Below are 19,621 nucleotides of genomic sequence, written 5' to 3' on the forward strand. Positions count from 1 at the left end.
AAAGCCCAGGATGGTCCTAATCCTGGGTAATGCCAGATCGGGGCATGTAGCCGCGCTATGTCGAGAGAAGGGCCTTTCACCACTGTTTTAAATTCTTCAATGATGACGATCTCTTGAACTATTCCAAACGTACCCGGCAACGTCCAGGAATCTCTGAACTCTCATCCATATAAAAACGCACTCCTGCTAAGCTTCCAGATGGAGGTTGGAGACAAGGCCTTAGACCAATATGGGAAAGCTCAAATCCCAGACGGTGACCGAGGCTGAAATACGTTCTGAAAGAGATTACCGTTGAGATTTCATCTAAAACAGTCTGAAAATGTGACAGTTTTGTGTTTCGTAATGAAGAAGCTATCTAAAGAGTCCCTTGAGTATCAGGATGATCGGGAATAATAAAACCTGTCGATATACGATTAAAACCAGTTCAAGGCCCTGGGTTATCTAGCTGTTATCGTAGTTACCTAGAGGAATATCCGTATCACACAGCATCTTCAGAGGAGATTTTTTCTTATCTCCCCTAGCTTTTCATAGCTCCCTGACCCTGGTGGCGCCCCCAAGAATTCAACAAGCACTACGACTCGGGATCCTTCGTGGATAAGGTGCATTGAACCGATGCCACCTTTAGTGATGGACACAAGACGAGGCAGGACTAAACTGACCTTAATCTCATCTGGGTTGTTACTATTACGGTTAGATCGTGTGGATTTCGAAACCGGTACCTAGCCCTTCCCGTGGAGTCGTGGCAAGATGTGATAGAAAAGGTCATCAGGGTTAGGGTCGCTTGAACTATTCATCCGAGCTGAAATACGCAAGGCAAAGGAGAAAAACTATTTAATACCCTGTGGTAGGTCCCAGGACCAGATAACGTTTAAGAAACGTTTCAGTCTTGTCTCTCTAGGACTTTTATTCTCACAGGTATTATGTCGCGCGGGAGTACTGCTGGTAAGTGTCAAGAGAAAGTGACAAGTTGTCTCCTCTTATATCCATCACGGGCACTGAACTCTAGTAGTATAATAAAACAAATATTTGACTCAATTCCCTATTCGGAAGGTACAACTGTATTATGAGATCATGCATGCACCTGGGATCCTGACTTGAACTGGGGATTGCTTTCGGCAAGTTTAGCATTAATGTTGGTCGCTCACTATTTCATATTCGGCCAATCAATCTATGAACTGTAAAGGTTCTGTAAACGTAAACGCGACATCTATTAATCTGTTATAACCCTATCTGCACGCTCCGCTGCTCCACCCACAGCCCCGTCCTCCAATACTTTAACGCATTTCTTTAGTCCCCCTCTAAGTGCGTAAGGTTTTAAACCGCCTCCGTAGATTCCCGATGCGTTGTAATTATGTTAGAAGCCATCTTGACTTTGTATTACTCCGTAACACCATCGCCGAAAGAGTATACAGCCAAGCGAGTGATACCTGATGACTCCACATACCACAAGACCGAAACACAATGTTACCAGCCATACCGCACGCCTTGAACAGTACTAGAAATACTGTGTCTTTTTCTGTTCTATACAATGGCATCTCCTTCAGCTTTTGAAAATTTTCTGCTTGTCCATGTATTTGTAGTCATGGGCTATCACTCGGTCCCGTCACCTCAAGTCATGTCGGAACTGTATTGCGAGCCTAGGAGCAATATGTGAATATGTAGTCATGTAAGGTCTGCCCTAGGTACAATATCTTTGTATAAATACAGGCGTGATATGCCCCCTGTATTATAGTTAAGCAAGTAAAGCAAGAAAGTCACAGTCTTCCGAATTTATTATTCTTTATCTATTTCCAACAAGCCAATCACGCTCAACCCCAGATGTTTTCCGTTTTCATATATAAGATTCAATAACTTACTATCACAGTTCGTTATTCGACCGATATATGGATATAAGGCTGTCGATGTTGACTCTTCCGAGAAATGAGAAATGTCGATTTAGTAGTACACACAAAAACGATGTACTCGAGAGATCGTTGTTTCTGTGTACATGGTATATAGTACATAGGAGTAATATGGAGCCCTGGATGTAAGTTCGGACTACTTACGTCACATTTGTTCTTGGAATAGTGTATACCGGCGAACTACATATATTGAAACCAAATTGAACAGCGCCGGAGTATTGGTTAGCTGGACTTCAAAGAATCACCCGTCCATACTGAGCAGTCTCTGGGACGAAGGGAATGCAAAGGGGGAGAAGGTGTTTCCCGGGCATGAGGCAACTATATAGAAAGGATATCATCTGAATTATTATAACGAACGGTACGCAATTACTGGCTAAAATGAAGCTAGAATGTCCTAACTCGTCAAGAAACACTTAGTTGAGAGTACGACCTGATCTTGCTTTTTGTTCTTTTAGCAGGAAACGCTTCCAAGTAGGGTCAAGGCTACGAATACCTGATACCTGCGAGAATTGGGATTAATTTGTGCTCTTCAACGTCTCTATTTCGTAAAGTCACCAGCTCGAATTGGTGCAATATTACCTAATTGGTAATTCACGATATATAAGGAACCGCTCGGTAGTGATGGCGGGCCGGTTGAGTGAGGCAAGGGCACCCTTCGCTGGTAGTGGTGTAGAGAGTCTAACAAGATCCCACGTAATTGTTTATAAAAATGCGGCAGGGTTAACGTAAGCGGTATAGATCTCTTCTCATATTAAACAGTTCTAGTTTGAAGCAAAGCTAACTTATAAAACAAACGGCATACGGTCTATACTAAATCATCCAAACTTTACCTAGAACTATACACTATTTCTCCACAGTTTAGCGACCTCAGGTCTCATGTTTAGCCCAAAGCTACCTCACGCTATTTAAGCTAAAAACGACATTTTGTACACCGCGATGAAGACTGGATGGACAACACTAGTGGCGGTTACCTTAAATTTACCCAGAGGAGTTATATCTACGTTGAAGTGGAAGATGTAGCTTCTGATAATCGTTTCCATCACCAAGGTATTCGGAGATAATACCCGCCTCCCGCGCAGGAAGGGAAAGAAGAAGAAGAAACGCGTTCTTTGGGGTCAGCGCACAAAAATTACAAAAGAATATACAACTCGGACGTTGTACAAACCCCACCCCTGTGTTGAACGCTGCGCCTTCTGCAATCGAAGCCAACGTACAACCTATCCTCGGTGTGCTGCGAGTGTTAACCGTTAGGCCACACTCACCATGTGTGTTTATCGTCCCTAACGCCAGTTCACTCCCAGGTCTGGCATCAACTTATCAGTGCCAAGATACAAGCAGATAAGACTCCGGCGATAGGTGAGGTGCCAACTCGACTCCTCGATTACGTACTACATCTATGAACACAGGTCCTATACGGAGCTCCGCACTTTCTACCAATGAATGTACAGTATAAATGGGGTTATGCACGCCGATACCTACATATCCTCATCAGGAGTGACGTGGTCCTTCATCGCTTGGACACTGTCAACAATAGCGGACGTGAGAAAACAAGTTTCCATCAACTTCCTTTGCCTTACATCCCCGTGGGGGCAGAGTGAGCATGATGCAACCTGGTACCAGGCCCCGTATCTCTATTTCGCTCTCGGAATCACCAACTTGAATACCGCACTCCGGACCAAGTTTCCAGTGGTTCGCCGGTTATATGGTTCAAACCGGTTTAGCTAAACCGTTTAACTTAACAGTTGGTGCAGTTTTTATCGCCCTCAATAAATAGTTTGAACGGTTTAGAAATCTGCAAAACCAGTCGTACCAACGGTTTAAACGGTTAATACAACTCATGTTCATGAGCTCGAACACCACGGTTCCTTAATTTGAACACCACAGTTCCAAAGCTCGAGCACCTTGTTTGAGAATGTGAAGAGCTATTTTTATCATGGGAGTATGCCAAGACATAAGACCGCGGTTCAAGCAGTTAAATCGGTTCAAACTGTCAAGAAAAGCAGTTGGTACAGTTGGTACAGGTTGAGTTCCTTGGTCTAGTAGTCGGTGCGGTTTTGTGTTCTATCATAACCGGTTTCTACCACTGGAAACCCTGCTCGGGACGGGTGTCTCTCGCTCATGCCCCCACGTTCTCATAGCTTCCTTCCTTACTGATACGTGAGACTCCCATTTCATGCGGATAACTCCGACTTTGTTTGAGTCTATTGCGAGTAGAGAGGCAGGTATATAAGGATAAGGGGCTGAACGAGTCGCCAGCATCACAAAGTGTCACTCGGAGCAAGTCTAGGAACAGCCACCCCTGTCAGCCAAAATAATTACACCCTCGACGATTAGAGAGGCGATGTAGGGTCCCCAGTATACCCAGTGGGGTGAGGCATACCAGAAGAAGCTAGACAACTTGCTAAGCAACCATACGGCAGAAATAATCGAGCTACCCCCGGTGCCAACGGCGTAAGGCTGGATACATACATGTGCCTGACAACTGTCCGTCGAGGTTACCAGATGCGCTTAGCAGTAGATACCACCCCCACGGAGACTGCTTTAGTCCATATATGCTCATTTCAGGCAGTATGGTAACGGGGTTCTCCTGCGTCAAGAGATGCCTCTTCTTCTTCCTAGCCGGAATATCACCTCCAAGCGTGAGCTCCCATGGCCACGTGTCTGGATTACATCTATCCCCCTCTGGGATACGGAGGTAAACCTGCCTGCCTTCCTCCATTTTGCTTTCTAGAAATGTCCATTGTTTCTTTTTTCCAGTTAAACGCCGCGGAAATTGATACGCAGATATTGGTGCTGTCCGTACGCGCTCCTGGCGCGTAGATTTGGTCGTAATCGACCCCTAATTACCGTGTATATATAGCCTTGAGCTACGCACCTAGCTTTAAAGTGTGGTTTTTCTAATTCGTAGCCCGAAACGGGGTATTTGAGTTTGTTGACCCATTTACCACCTATCTCGTGGGTACCGGGGGGTAGCTCGACGACCTCTTCCGTATTGTTGCTTAGGAAGCTGTTATGTCCACCGGTCAATGATTAGGTTAGTACCTTTGTCTATCATCACGAGATGCTAATGATAGGCTTACCGGATAGAGTGAACGTGTAAAATAGGTATAGAGAGCTCCCACCACCGAAGCATTGGAAATGAGATAAAGATCTCTCAGTCACTTTGTAATAAGTATATAGTATTGGGTTCAAGCTACTACTAAGCCAAAGAGTAGTCAGCAAAGGTAGGGCCCCCCCAGATGATACCTATCGGAACTCACCGAAACCGAAAGCTTTTAGACTAAGACCAATTGGTGTTCTGCACAATATGAAACTCCCTCTTAGGTTTATCACATTATCAATTTCCAACATCATGCTATAGATGATTGAGTTAGTTTGCAATTACATCCTACATATTACCATTATAACAGTTATACGTACGCGCACTCCCGCCGGTAGATACCCTCACAGATGGTTGAAGAGGTCTTTTGCCAGTGGGGTAGTTTTATTTCACGCACTCGACCAATGAAGATACTGAAAGGGCTTGGACGAGCTCCGGCCATGATATATGTCCTAAATATATAGGGAAGATTTCGATGCAAGGGACAGAATTCGGCTTCAATCGAAGGCATTACTTGACTATTAAACGGTAACGCTGTTTGGCGAGATGATAATGACTATGGTGATTTCATGCACCTATCGATATCGGCCATCTTCTCCTCCTTTTCCTTATTATCTCTCGATGTCTCGACGAGGATATATATATATTGTATCGATGAAAGTCCAGGCTAGGATTTCACAGCACGGTCTACTGTTTGGTAGCAGAAGCCACAGCTCCTGGGGGGTTGTCCTGATTTTAGATAGATATTTCTCTCCGCTTCATCCAGGGACGGATGGATTAGTATATAAAACTACTAGGCAAAATATGATGAAGGTATGGTTTATCAGGTAAGTAGTATACTCACATTCTACAGGAAAATACGCCAACATCCTTTTGTTTGCTGGCGTGGAGGACCTGGGAGGAATACCGGAACTGATAGACTACAGATTTTACTATATACCGATACGGAGATTGAGATACTTCGGGCAATGGTGCATTGCGCGAGCAAGCGTGAAGAGGGGTGCCTGTAGGGGATTTCAATATCATTATATATGTGAGTTTATATAAGAATGATTATAATGGTTGTGATGATGAAATTAAAATCAAATGTGCGGAGGTGGTTTGGCTTTATATAGCACGACTGCTCCATACGACACGTCTGTTTGTGTACTTCTAGGTCTGTCCATGCCTGCCTTCATACCGGTACTGAGATCTATAGGCGCAGCTAGGTTGATTGATTCTATGCTTACGGGTGTTTGCTTTCTGATGATATTTGTTCTATAATTATGAGGTATTGATAGGTTTACGCTGTAGGTATAGTGCCCTTTTACCACAGGAATTAGAAGCTCTGTTATCTTCCTTCGGGTGCTCTGCCGCATGCATAGGCGCGTTGGCCTACGTACTAAAATCACTGTTTGAATCGTTTATCAAAATTACAAAAAAAACACATCGTATTTCGGGAGACATAAGGGAAATAAAACGCAAGATAATGCTTAGAAACATCTAGAGGTGTAGCCTTTCGGGGGATTGGTTACCTCCCGATCCCGATGATCAATCGATAATTTACCACTTCCAGCACTTCCTCCAGCCAGCCGACACACGGATACGACTCCTTCCGTAATTGGCTGCAGAGGTGCATGTCAATCAAGTGACGAGGAGGATACTTGTGTCCGGTTTATTTCACGGGGAGAGAACAGAGCACCCACGCGCGGTGGTGGGGGGTGAGTACTTCTTGGTGGTGGGCGGCGTGATGCACGTTGTGCCTGCCTTAAAATTATCAAGGAATGCTAGGGTTAGGTGTACCACTAGCTCGCTTTACTCTCACTTCCTTTAAATATTACTTCCGGCGTAGTAGGTTATGTGTGGGCGAGGTGTGGTCTAAGGGTAGACACCTCGTTCGGGGATGATACACTACACCGTAGCGGTCGTTCCCATGTCCATCGTTAGGCCATGGGTTCGATACAGGGGTGGGAGGGGTACCTGATAGGGATGGTATAATAACTCGGCATTCAATACCTATATGTCGAAAAAGGCCATACGCACGCAGCGAGACTTTTTGATCTTTTTTTCTCAAATTCTTTTTGGCCTGTTCTTGGTATTTCTGAAGCCCGCTGCGTCCTCTTCTTCGGGAGTTAGGTGTAGTATGATTACACGAGACCACCTGCAAGCCTAGATCCCTCTAGCTTACAGACACTAGGGCGAGAGGTATAGAGATTAATGCGGTAAACCTCTTACAATATCGTTTGTTTCATAACAGCTCGTCTACTTCCATTCGTCTATATTCCGGCAATCAACCGCTCGCATCAGCGGAAACCATAGATTACATCTACCTGTACCGGTACAACCCAGAACCAAAAAAACTCTTTTTCAAAGGCGCTGCAACCCGATGACGCGAATGTACCGCAATCTCCCGCGAACCTACAAACCATGCACTACACGTCGTCAAGAATCGTGGGTTAGGGTTTGTCCCCGACGGATCGCCGACTTTTTTTTCTTTTTCTTCTTTTTTTTTGGTTTAATTCAGACGGGCCGCCACATTAGCCTACGTTGCCTTTGTTTTCACCAGGCTGGAAGTCACACATTATCAGAACCTTGAGACAATAGCATGTATCTTAAGTCACCGTACATGAGCCTTAGTGAGATCTATTCCGGAGTTTGTGTCTGGATTTTGTTTCGTCCGGCCCTTTTATCTACTTCCTTTTTATCTTCTTTCTTGTAATCTAAGCACATACGTACATGTCCACGGCAATATTTCTGTTAAACCCCTTCCTCGTTTCTTCACACTTCCCGTTCTGTCTCTATCCCGGTTCTGAACAGCGTCTTCCCCAAGACCTCATCTTCATCATCTACGACAGAGTCTTGCCCAGGATCGGCATCAATAATCCTTCCTAGAACACCCCGGCATAATAGGACGACGGACTCTTTTGAACACAAGTAGTACTATACTTACTCCCGGCATACCCGCTCTCCTAGGTCCGGATAGGCTAGACCCAACCGCCGCCACGCTTCAAATCTGTTGCCAATGCAGACACATCCCGAGTCCTAGTTTCTAGGCCACTTCCGCACTGACGATTTTGGTGATCTAAATACCTTCCCCGCTTGAAATCTACGTGCCCCCGGACACTTGTAGCACCGGTATCACCTCCTCCAGCATCAAAGGGCCCGCTCTATTTCCTACCCATATTGGTCTACCCCATCATCGTCCCGAGATTCCATACCCGCGTGGTCCGGGGGTTTATACAAGTGAAACCTTCCCCACAAAGGGCCGCAAATACCTAGATAGTTAGCATTATCTTCCAGAACCCCAAACGCAGCTCCGATCTTTCGATATGCACTATGGAAACAAGTCCTATTAGTGATTTAAAAGTTATACAAAAGAATATTTCAATCTTAGTCTTTGTTCTATGTGTTCTTGCTCGGATTGAGAATATTCAGGGCACTGATGAGCACATCGAACCTCCGTGGACGAAGGGGACACCTATTCCACCCTCTTTAGTCATGCCTTTTTGAAACCTTCCTGGTCCCCCGCCGTTTTTCTCTCCTTATAATTCGGGGGTAAAGTAAGTAGGCCATAGATGAGATAACCAGTAGAAAAATCTCACCCCCCACTATCCTGGTTCCAGTGGTACAATTATTAGTTTCCCAATGCGAGTTTCTATGCCCCGCTGTGCTTAAACAGTCCTCAATCTCGGAGCATGCAATAACCAGCCCACCCGCGCTTGAACTCCTGATTCTTCTTATACTGTCTTCCATCACGCCTCCAAGCCCTAATACGCCCACCAATAATTCTCCGACTCATAAAGCTGCGGGAAAATTCTCTGGGGGTGCGGAGAAAGAGGCGAAGGAGTCGATCGGCGGCCTACCGTTCTTGTCGTTACTCGCACTACCTTACCTTTACCATTTTGGGGCGTATAGAGCGATTGACCAGTCTGTAGGAATTTGGGTCAATATCATGTTTATAAAGAAAGAATTATGGTCCTGTGCCTAGTCTTTGAGCGCCCGATAGAGCTAGCACGTGGCGAACTAAGGGCGCGATTGGTAATGACCCTCCCTCAGTGATCTTCATATATGAATATTTGTTATACCTCCGGTGATATGACGGCAGTACTAGGGAAATCACTCTTGCATATCAGTAACTTGATCAAACCGGAAAACTGAGTCCCATCGTTGAGTAGCCTGTGACGAAATAACTGTCTTCCTCTTCAAACCTTCCGCTCTGGTGCATGTTACCCCTCATGTGCTGGCACCTAAAACCACCGAACCGAACATTCTTGGGTGAGACGGGTCTTCGCCACCGTTTGATACCATACTATGCACGGTCCTCCCCCGGAGTTCTTTGCCTTCGTATTTTTATAGTGCACGGTAAAGAGATCGTTTTCGATGCCTACACCCTGAGAATGCGCTGAGAGATAAGAGAAGAGCTGACCCAGCCTGTTACTCCCCCGTGCTAGAGGCGGGAGTTCGCCCCCATCACTCCCGCTTTTTCTACTTCATCCCACGAGAAAACATGTGAATTCAGCTAAGACCAGGCAAACATGAACCCGGTGCTCCACCATTATGTGAGCATCCCTGGTGCTGGACGGCTAGGTGGGAGCAGACCTACCGGATACCATTGGAGGTATCGTTCTCCCACTATTATAGTGATGATGTTTTCTTCTGTCGCCACAAGACCAGAGCTCATTCTCGCAAATGGGTCAGAAACTACAGCTACATAAGCCTAGCTGGCGGAGGTTAGGTGGTATATACCAGGACCCAACGCTCGCTTTGATGGGAAGAGTAAGTCATCGTTTTTCGACGCTCCCGGAGGTAACCGTACTTTGATCTTCTGTCCAGATATGAGTGGCGGGATGTCACGGGAGGTAGCCTGCGTTGCGGCAAACGTGGTTAGCTTGGTAGGGTATGAGGTACGCACATCAAGGGGGAAGAGGCTTACAGAAGAAAGCCGATATGGCGGAGGGGCAATGATCGAAAACCACTTTGCCTAGACCTGTGGTCGATGTCTGGTTGCAATCTCGATTATGGATGTTCATTGTTTAAACCCCCTCCTTGGCCGAGCCCAAATACAGCCGAGTATAGTGCACCACCGAGTGCATGGAAGTAGGGAAGATTAGTGGTTGAATGTGGGCCGATATTCATTAGCAGGACGTTGATGGAAAGAAAATGAGCCCCAAATCAATGCTCAGAAATTAGAAGAATAGGACCAAGCAATACGCCCTACCTCGGAGCCGCATGACAAAGGGGGGGCCCAAGATCCGTATCACTTATCCCGCAGTCTGTGCTGAAGCTCCTCCAGTATATCTCCGTCACCCCTGGATGTGCAAGTTCTTCTCCGGACAGAAACGGTGATGAAACCCGGGCGGAGTCCCCTCACCCCCTGGAGGTTTGTAAGTTGCCACCATGGCCACACGCTCCTCCAAGTGGCCTTCAGCTCAACTAGTAGATTTGTAAAAGTGAAAGCAGTAGAAGACTGCGGAGGAACGGGAGGACCCGTGAATCTCTGAAGTGGCGGAGGTTTTGCAAGCTGAAGTCCTATGAGTCTGAGTAAGGAGGTAAGCGAGAAGGTCGGCCCCGCCCAGATCGCTCGCAGAAGGCCTTACTTAAAAATGTGTGACAATAGGGAGCGGTTGAGTCCGATTGTCGCACCTTTTCCTTCGTCGGCAACCTTCGATTCCCCTTCGGATAGTGGGGTAGAGGTCTCGAGGGTATTGAGCACGAGCGCCCCCCTCTTGTTATTCCAGTTGGGATCAGGTCAATGGCCGTCAGGGATGGAGGAGAGCAGTATCTTCTTTCGATTGCTGGGTGGGTGCTCGCATGAGATGTGCGATGGTAGACATTAGGAGCAACGTTAGACAACCGGACATGGATTGTCACTCGTTTTACCACTGCAACCAACCATAATATTAGTGGCGACAACAACGTTGCAACCACACAACACCTTGCCGCAAGATGGGCATCACGCGTGGTGCATGATTGGGATAGGAAGACTACAATACCAAAAAAGGTTATGGATACGCTGCGTTATTCCCGTTAATGTGCTAGTAATGCAGTAAGAATACGGCATTGCTACAGTATTCTTTTGTAATCCCGGTTTAATGCCGTACTCTTCACTAAATCCCGTAGTCGTGTAGTACTGATTTCACCCCGTTTTTCCGTACTGCACCTCCATGTGGGTCTCTCTTACCTGTAATTACCCATCACCCTACGCTCCCTCACCTACTAGGCGGACCTCCGTCCAAGTCAGTGGGGGAGATACTCTCCACGAAAGTGTTTTTCACTGCTGGGCAATCTAGACACATTTTGCACTGCGAGAGAAAGACAAGATAAAACTATGAGGTTGCACCAATTCCGCAGAATTATTTTTTTCTAGATGTCTTCCACCACTGGGGCGAGCACCCACCTTAGCTGCTACATCTACCCCACCGCTTGGAGGAATGGACTGACGATTTCGTACCGGGGAGGTTAGTTGGGCAGAGGATGGAACCACAATTAGTTAATATTTTTCAAAAACCAGCTGTTTAAACGCCGCCGCGAAACTCCTACGATCGACCTGATATTCTTAGCTGTGAAACCACGTACCCTCACCCCCGGGACAAGGCCACTCCGCAGGAGAATTATCACCATCGGTGGCACTTCAGAAAAGGCGAGTCACAAGATGGAGAACGACCAAGATGCGTTTGTGGAGTGTGTCTTGTACATGTAACCCAACCCGCCAAACCCAACCTCACCAAACCACTATCAACCACCAACACTCCTCAAAGCGTCAGGGATTGACGAGGATGGTTTTTGTCCCTCCAATCCACTGACTATCAGGAGCGCACGAGAGCCAAGAAACCAACTTCGTTAATGCCGGGATGCGGAGGTGGGTGGGGGAATTTTGGGAGGTAGATTGAGGCAAGAATTTGTCCTCGATGTATTCTGGGTCTAGGCGGGCTATTGTATACAGGAGGATACTGATGAATGAGATAGAAGACATCTCTAACCCTGTGGTTCATAGTGGCAGTGTAGGTAGATGAGGTTGGGCATGCTCATGCGGGTCTTGAGCTCCTGGCATTGGACCACTGGTGTGTCCGTGGATTATCCCGCTGCTTGCTTCATGAGATGTTTCCTTCCAATCCCTAGTGCCCAGTGCAAAGCAGCGGTAAGACTGCTATACTGAGACAGATAAGAAGTGTTCCTCTGAGCCCCGTATGGCACGAAGAGAAGATGTGGAGGACAAACACAAGATTTGTAAATGCCCCTCGTATCTATAGTCTTCTACGTTGTATACCGTTTGGTCATACTACATGCTCATATTAATAGCGAATATGATGAGTTTCTTGCACTTATAATACGTGCCCTGATTCGAGAGAGAAATCCGGTCCGGCAATATCGATTCATGCAGGAACACCAGACGGGTCCCCAGATCCAAAACATCCTCCTAAAATCCTTTCTCTTTTATTTTCTTCACTTGTTTTCTCTATCCTTTCTATTTTCCTTTTTTCGCCTTTTCTATTTCTCTATAATTTTTTGCTTTTTGCATTCCAACAACCCGGCAGCCCCTAACAACAACACCCCACCCCGAACTACCAACCCCACCATCAACCAACACCAACTCAACTTTCCATCCCCAACTACCAACAACCATCATCCCCCGAAGCGTCAAATGCTGATTAGGATGGTATTATGACGGCGGCTTGCTTTTATTGTCGAGAGCAAGTGACCGTCATGATACTGGCCTTGTTAACGTTGTGACCCCGGGGGCGACGGTGGATGGAGGGATTGGGGAGTGTATGGAAAGCGTAGCAGCGGTTCTGTATCGTAGACGAGGGAGGGGATGGATGATAGGACTTTCGATGAAAGTCTTGTGAAGAAAGCCCACTTGGTCAAGAACGAAGATCGAAAGGTGGGGGTGCTCCTATTACCTCTTTCTCTGCTCCTCTTTTACTTGTTTTACGTCTAACCATGGGTATAGGTCTTTGATCGTAGTCGAATAGTGGTATCTATTGTTAACAAGAATTCCAAGCAGATGGTCGAGCTCTCGCTGGGCCTTATCAGCGAGGACATGAGAGGGTAAAAATCCAGCTCGAAATAGCCGGAAACATCTCAGGACCATCTAGTTGGCTGTTCCAGAACTTAGACGACATCTGCACCCCGAATCCGAAGTTCTTTTATTGGGAATTACTATCACCTTTTCGTCAACAGACTAGTGTCCACTCTAATAACAACCCGCCAATGATAGAGGGATAATTAGCAGCACTTCAACACAATGGGGCTCACTCTGCCAACCTCAAGACCTTCCGGTACCTCCAAAACCACCCTTATTCATCATGTCTCCATGCTCCAACCGCAAGGTCCGCAAGAAACACAACAAGTGAATAAACAAGCCACACGACAACTAATTTACGTCTTGGATTAGCGAAACGCCACATGATGGAGAAGGCCGGGGATCGACGGGAATGGGAAAAGGTATGTGTGAAGTATATAGGTATAAAGAATTGAGTTCCCATACGGCAGGTTCGGGGAGAAAAAGTACAATATAATCCAAACCTAGGATTCTGAGGTGTTCAAACTATCCTCTCTTCACCAAGCTATTGCCGCAGCTTTACCGCGAAATATGGTACCGGCACCCCTTAGCAATTGGAGATATTCCAGCTCAGTCACGAAGCCCGCTCGTCCAGGAAGTTTCCCAAATGAACTGGATAAACCAGGGCGTTTCCTGGTCGAATTTCGTCCTTCCTCCATAAGCCGGTTTCGAAAACCTCCAGGCCACTCAGGATAATTGAGCTGAAACAAGCTCATCCAAGAGGTCTTGCTAAGCCATTCCACCACGCCTATACGGTCGCCATCAACCGAGAAGCATATATAATTATTCAATACGACCTATAAGAAACAACTTAGAAATTTCTCAAGGGTTCGTTCCCCGATTCTCTATACCTAGCGTAGGAAGGATAAAATTCGTTCTGTGATAGGTGCTCGAGGGCACAGCTTGCACAATCCCTTACTCTGTCCTTGCCGCAGCTATACAGAGAACCAGCGTTTTCACGGCTAGTCGCGCTCTGAGTATATCCCCACTTGAAAATACCCCCAACGTAAGCTAATTGCAGCCCAAACCTTCTGACTTGACTGAAGGTTTTCGAAAACGGCTCATCGAGGAAGAATCCAGTTCATCAAGGAAGCTTCCTCAGTCATCCTGTTCATGCAGGAAGGTTTCGGATAGACGAATTTCTTGAATGAGCCAGAATAAAATGACTTTGGGAACCTATGTACTTTGAAGCTATCTGTTCTTGATGTGTAGAAACCGGCTTAGTTTGCATTTATATTAGAGAGCCTCATTTCAATACCAGAAACAAAAGAGTAAAATGAACTTTATATAGAAGAAAGAAAGTGCTCAGGATCATCGGTGGGAGCAGTATCGTTCAAAGCAGTTATTATAGAAAGGAAAACGGTTCACAACAATGCCGCAGTCAAGTTAGCAACTCTTACCACCGGATCATACAACCCATGTTCATAATGATTACGTTTAAATGATAGCTTTACGTAGAAATGAATAAAGCAGACGAATATATATGACTCCGCCGCCGCATTATTCGCAATTAATTCGTGAGATCCGATAAGCCGTGCATCTAATCTTATCAGCTAGTCTTGGCATTCCTGGTAAGCTTGGCACTGATAGATGACTTCCGGCCAGCAAAACACATGGCGAGTGTGGCCTAACGGTTAACACTCGCAGCACACCGAGGATAGGTTGTACGTTGACTTCGATTGCAGAAGGCGCAGCGTTCAACACAGGGGTGGGGTTTGTACAATCGGGAGATTGTATATTCTTTTGTATTTTTTTTCCTTTTTACGTACATGCAAAGAGGAGATTTAGCTTAATAGATAGAATTTGGTAGGGCGTATATGTCTCGCGCGCTCTTGCGTGCTCTAGTAGATGGGTTTCTTTCCAACGTCCGGGTTGTATATTCTTTTGTTATTTTTTTCGCAAAACACATACATGCATAATCGAACACACAAAAAAATGAAGGAAAGAATAAAAAGATAAAAACCGAGAAGGGGGATGACTAGAGTATACTAATCTAGAATACAAAACACAAGATTATACAAGAATAAAAAAACGAAATTGATACTGTAAGTTACAAATTCGAGATGGTAGGAAAGAAGCCTTTGCACGGGGGTCTCGACCTAAGTATTACTACGCTGGTCTATATACATTCATCTAACCTAACCACTTAGCAGTATATTGTATCATGAGAACCACCCGCCAGACAACGCCTCGACCGATCCCAATATCTATCATTATCAAAGTCAAGATTGGCTTTGATCTCGGGGGAGATAAAGAGCGAAGACACCTTTCTTACACCGCCTGCGGCAATTTGCCCCACTCTACTAAAAGCATGTCTTTAGTGTGGCCCACAAGGCCTTGACGCTCGAAGACTTGCCTCGAGACCTCTGCCTCGAGGGAGCTCAAGGAATGGGGTCAGCGAGGCGAGCATGCTTGAGGCAAATCATTTGCTTGCCTTGAGCTACTCGAGGTTTAGCCAATCATGTATTAGTGGCATATATGCAGTGGGTGGTGTTTCTGATAGGGATATTGGAAGTACTCCCTACATCTTCATGCTAGTATTCCTGTAAAATATGATTTTGACGAATCTGAATATAGGAATTATCGGCCCCGAGCTAGCTCGAGTACCTCGAGGCATCACCTATTTCCCATGAGAAAGAAAAGGCATGAACCACACGAGACTGAGGCGCCTCAATGATCAACCTACCTATCTCTACCCGCCTAGAGCGGCCTCGTGGACCACACTACATGTCTTTATCCCTCCTCTGATACCAAAGAATAATGAGAGTCCCGGCGGTATCGTTATCCATAGCTTCCAGGACTCGGCCTTCCCTGTTACGAATCGACTCAGCCAATATATCGTGGCGAGAGTTGGACCACTTCCCCCCGGGTAGGTCAGTCAGCCTTCCTTACTCGATTCGCTGGCCATGCATGGCCTAGTTGCTAAGGTAATTAAACGAAGCACTAGCGTACTCCAGGAGGTTCTTCCGGCGTCGGGCGTCGGCGTTAATCTCCACTATCCTCATGAGTGCCCTTGGATGTTTAAATAATGCTGCTAGAGAAGTACCGAGATTAGCGTTCTTCATTTATTCGGCGAATAGTGTGGGGTTCTACTATCTCTTACTCTGCGGGGTAAGCAGGTGCTGGTCTCTAGCATGTACAGAGGCGATGTAGGTAGAGATGGATACTGTATACCCGCTGGAAACATAGATCATTCCCCCGGCCTTGCGGTTGACTGTCTGTCGTTACGTTTCGGATGGACGACGAGGCCGGAGGTGTTATGTATGCCGGCATGGCGCGAATCGCTGCCCATGGTACGTACACGAATATACTCTAGCGTAGAACATTATTTCCAGTGAACAGGTGTCTACTCCGTTTACCAGGTCTGAGTCTGCGATGGCTGATGGTTGCAAGTATTACCCTTTAACTTCTTCAACTAAAGTCATCCACCAATTTCCGAGATCACTATGGAATTCACAGGCTTCAAGCTAATATCGATATATCCTCTTTCGGGATTTCTCCGCCGAGTTGCCCCACCCCGCGGACCCTCGACACTACGGCCAGAACTCCACAAAAGGTACAACCCTATCCTAGCCTCGGCACAACTGACGCCCCCACCCTATCAAAAGTTCTGACCATCCGATATAATACGCGCCTTGTGAGATGGTCGCCCTACCCACCAGGTTTGGTCGTCGGGTCATGCACAATCACTCGGCCAATCAGACACAATCACTCGGCCAATTAGGATCAATGATCACCGGAATATAAGCCTATCTAGACGGTTCAACACCATTGTTTGCTAGCTTCTCCCGTATTCTATGCCTACGTTTCCATGTTTGATATGCTGGAATGAGCTAGAGCTCGTATGTTTGCTTCTTCACCTTATGAGTAGCCAAAGGAAGATTTTAGAGCAGTGTTTGCTTGGTTCTGTGAGGTGAGGTGTGCGTGTTTGCTTGTTTGCTACCTTCTTGAGCATTCGAGGTGTAGGTTTGTTTGTTTACTAGTTTACTGGAATCATCTAGACTCGCGATGTTTGCTCCTTTGCTGCCTTCTCGAGTATTGTAAGCGTATATTTGCCTATTTGCTCGCTCTCTAGAATTATCTAGACCCTCGAATGTTTGCTCATCTACCATCTTCTCCAACATTATAGCTCCATGTTTGTATGTTTACTAGCATATTAGAGTCATCTAGACTCTTCGGTGTTTGCTTTTTTGCGTGTTTGATACCTTCTCAAGCGGTCTAGGCCCATGTCTGCTTATATGCTATCTCTGTAGAATCACCTAGCTCATCGAATGTTGGCTAGTTTGCAACCATCTCCGTCATTCCAGGCGTCTATTCCAATGTTTGCTACCCTCCTAGAACCTCCCAGAGTGATGTTTGCTTCTGCGTTCCACCTCCAGATGCTTCTAAATGCCTCCCTGACTTACTAACCTGACCCTGAGCCCTAATTCGTAAGAATTCATTTTTGGGATTCCTAGGAGTATATATACAGGCTTTCCTCCCCTCTCCTTCTTCTCTCCACCAGCCAGCGAAGTTTTCAAAACCTGACCAGTACACCTTCCTAGGTGCTTTATGTCCCACTTCGGGAACTTCGAGAGAGTAAGTGTTCCTATCTGGATTATATTCGGAACAGCTTTGCTAACATTGATCTAGAACTTATCCAACTCGACCGGCACCCAACGGGGTAGGTTTTCCAATTCTCGCTCGACCAGCACCTCCAAGAGGCAGGCTTTCTTTTCTCCCATTTCCTCGATTTCCAGCTCGACCGGCTCCTATCAAAAGGCAGGCTTTCCTAGAACCCTTTCCTAGACTTCCAGCTCGACCGGCGCCTATCAAAAGGCAGGCTTCCCTTCCTTTCCTAGAACCCTTTCCTAGATTTCCAGCTCGACCGGCTCCTATCAAAAGGCAGGCTTTTCTAGAACCCCAGCTCAACCGGCACCTATAAAAAGGCAGGCTTTCCTTATTTCCTTAACTTCCAGCTCGACCAGCGCCTACAAAGGCAGGCTTTCTTTATTTCCTTCATTTTCTACTCGACCGGTACCTATAAAAAGGTAGGCTTTCTTTATTTCCTTGAATTCCAGCTCGACCGGCACCTATAAAAAGGCAGGCCTTCCTTATTTCCTTAAATTCCAGCTCGACCAGCGCCTACAAAGGCAGGCTTTCTTTATTTCCTTAGCTTCCAGCTCGACCGGCGCCTATCAAAAGGCAGGCTTCCCTTCCTTTCCTAGAACCCTTTCCTAGATTTCCAGCTCGACCGGCTCCTATCAAAAGGCAGGCTTTTCTAGAACCCCAGCTCAACCGGCACCTATAAAAAGGCAGGCTTTCCTTATTTCCTTAACTTCCAGCTCGACCAGCGCCTACAAAGGCAGGCTTTCTTTATTTCCTTCATTTTCTACTCGACCGGTACCTATAAAAAGGTAGGCTTTCTTTATTTCCTTGAATTCCAGCTCGACCGGCACCTATAAAAAGGCAGGCCTTCCTTATTTCCTTAAATTCCAGCTCGACCAGCGCCTACAAAGGCAGGCTTTCTTTATTTCCTTAGCTTCCAGCTCGACCGGCGCCTATCAAAAGGCAGGCTTCCCTTCCTTTCCTAGAACCCTTTCCTAGATTTCCAGCTCGACCGGCTCCCATCAAAAGGCAGGCTTTTCTAGAACCCCAGCTCGACCGGCACCTATAAAAAGGTAGGCTTTCTATTATTTCCTAGAACTCCTCCAGCTCGACCGGCACCTATCAAAAGGCAGGCTTTCTTTTATTTCCTAGAACACTTTCCTAGATTTCCAGCTCGACCGGCGCCTATCAAAAGGCAGGCTTTTTTTATTTCCTAGAACTCCAGCTCGACCGGCGCCTATAAAAGGGTAGGCTTTCTTTTATTTCCTAGATCTCCAACTCGACCGGTTCCTATAAAAAGGCAGGCTTTCCTAACATCAGCTCGACCAGCTCCTATAAAAAGGCAGGCTTTCTTTATTTCCTTGAGTTTCAGCCCGACCGGCGCCTATCAAAAGGCAGGCTTTTTTTATTTCCTAGAACTCCAGCTCGACCGGCGCCTATCAAAGGTAGGCTTTCTTTATTTTCTTGAGTTCCAGCTCGACCGGCACCTATAAAAGGGTAGGCTTTCTTTTATTTCCTAGATATCCAACTCGACCGGTTCCTATAAAAAGGCAGGCTTTCCTAACATCAGCTCGACCAGCTCCTATAAAAAGGTAGGATTTCTTTATTTCCTTGAGTTCCAGCTCGACCAGTGCCTACCAAAGTCAGGCTTTCTTTATTTCCTTCATTTTCTACTCGACCGGTACCTATAAAAAGGTAGGCTTTCTTTATTTCCTTGAATTCCAGCTCGACCGGCACCTATAAAAAGGCAGGCCTTCCTTATTTCCTTAACTTCCAGCTCGACCAGCGCCTACAAAGGCAGGCTTTCTTTATTTCCTTAGCTTCCAGCTCGACCGGCGCCTATCAAAGGCAGGCTTTCTTTATCCCATCTTTCCCTAGAACGCTTTCCTAGAACACCAGCTCGACCGGCACCCTCAACAGGCAGGCTTTCTTATCACCTCTTTCCTAAGACTATCCTTTTTCTTATAATCTTTTCCTTCAACATCAGCTCGA

Source organism: Morchella importuna (genome assembly GCF_003444635.1).
Source record: "Morchella importuna strain M04M26 chromosome Unknown Morimp01GS002, whole genome shotgun sequence".
Lineage (NCBI taxonomy): Eukaryota > Fungi > Ascomycota > Pezizomycetes > Pezizales > Morchellaceae > Morchella > Morchella importuna.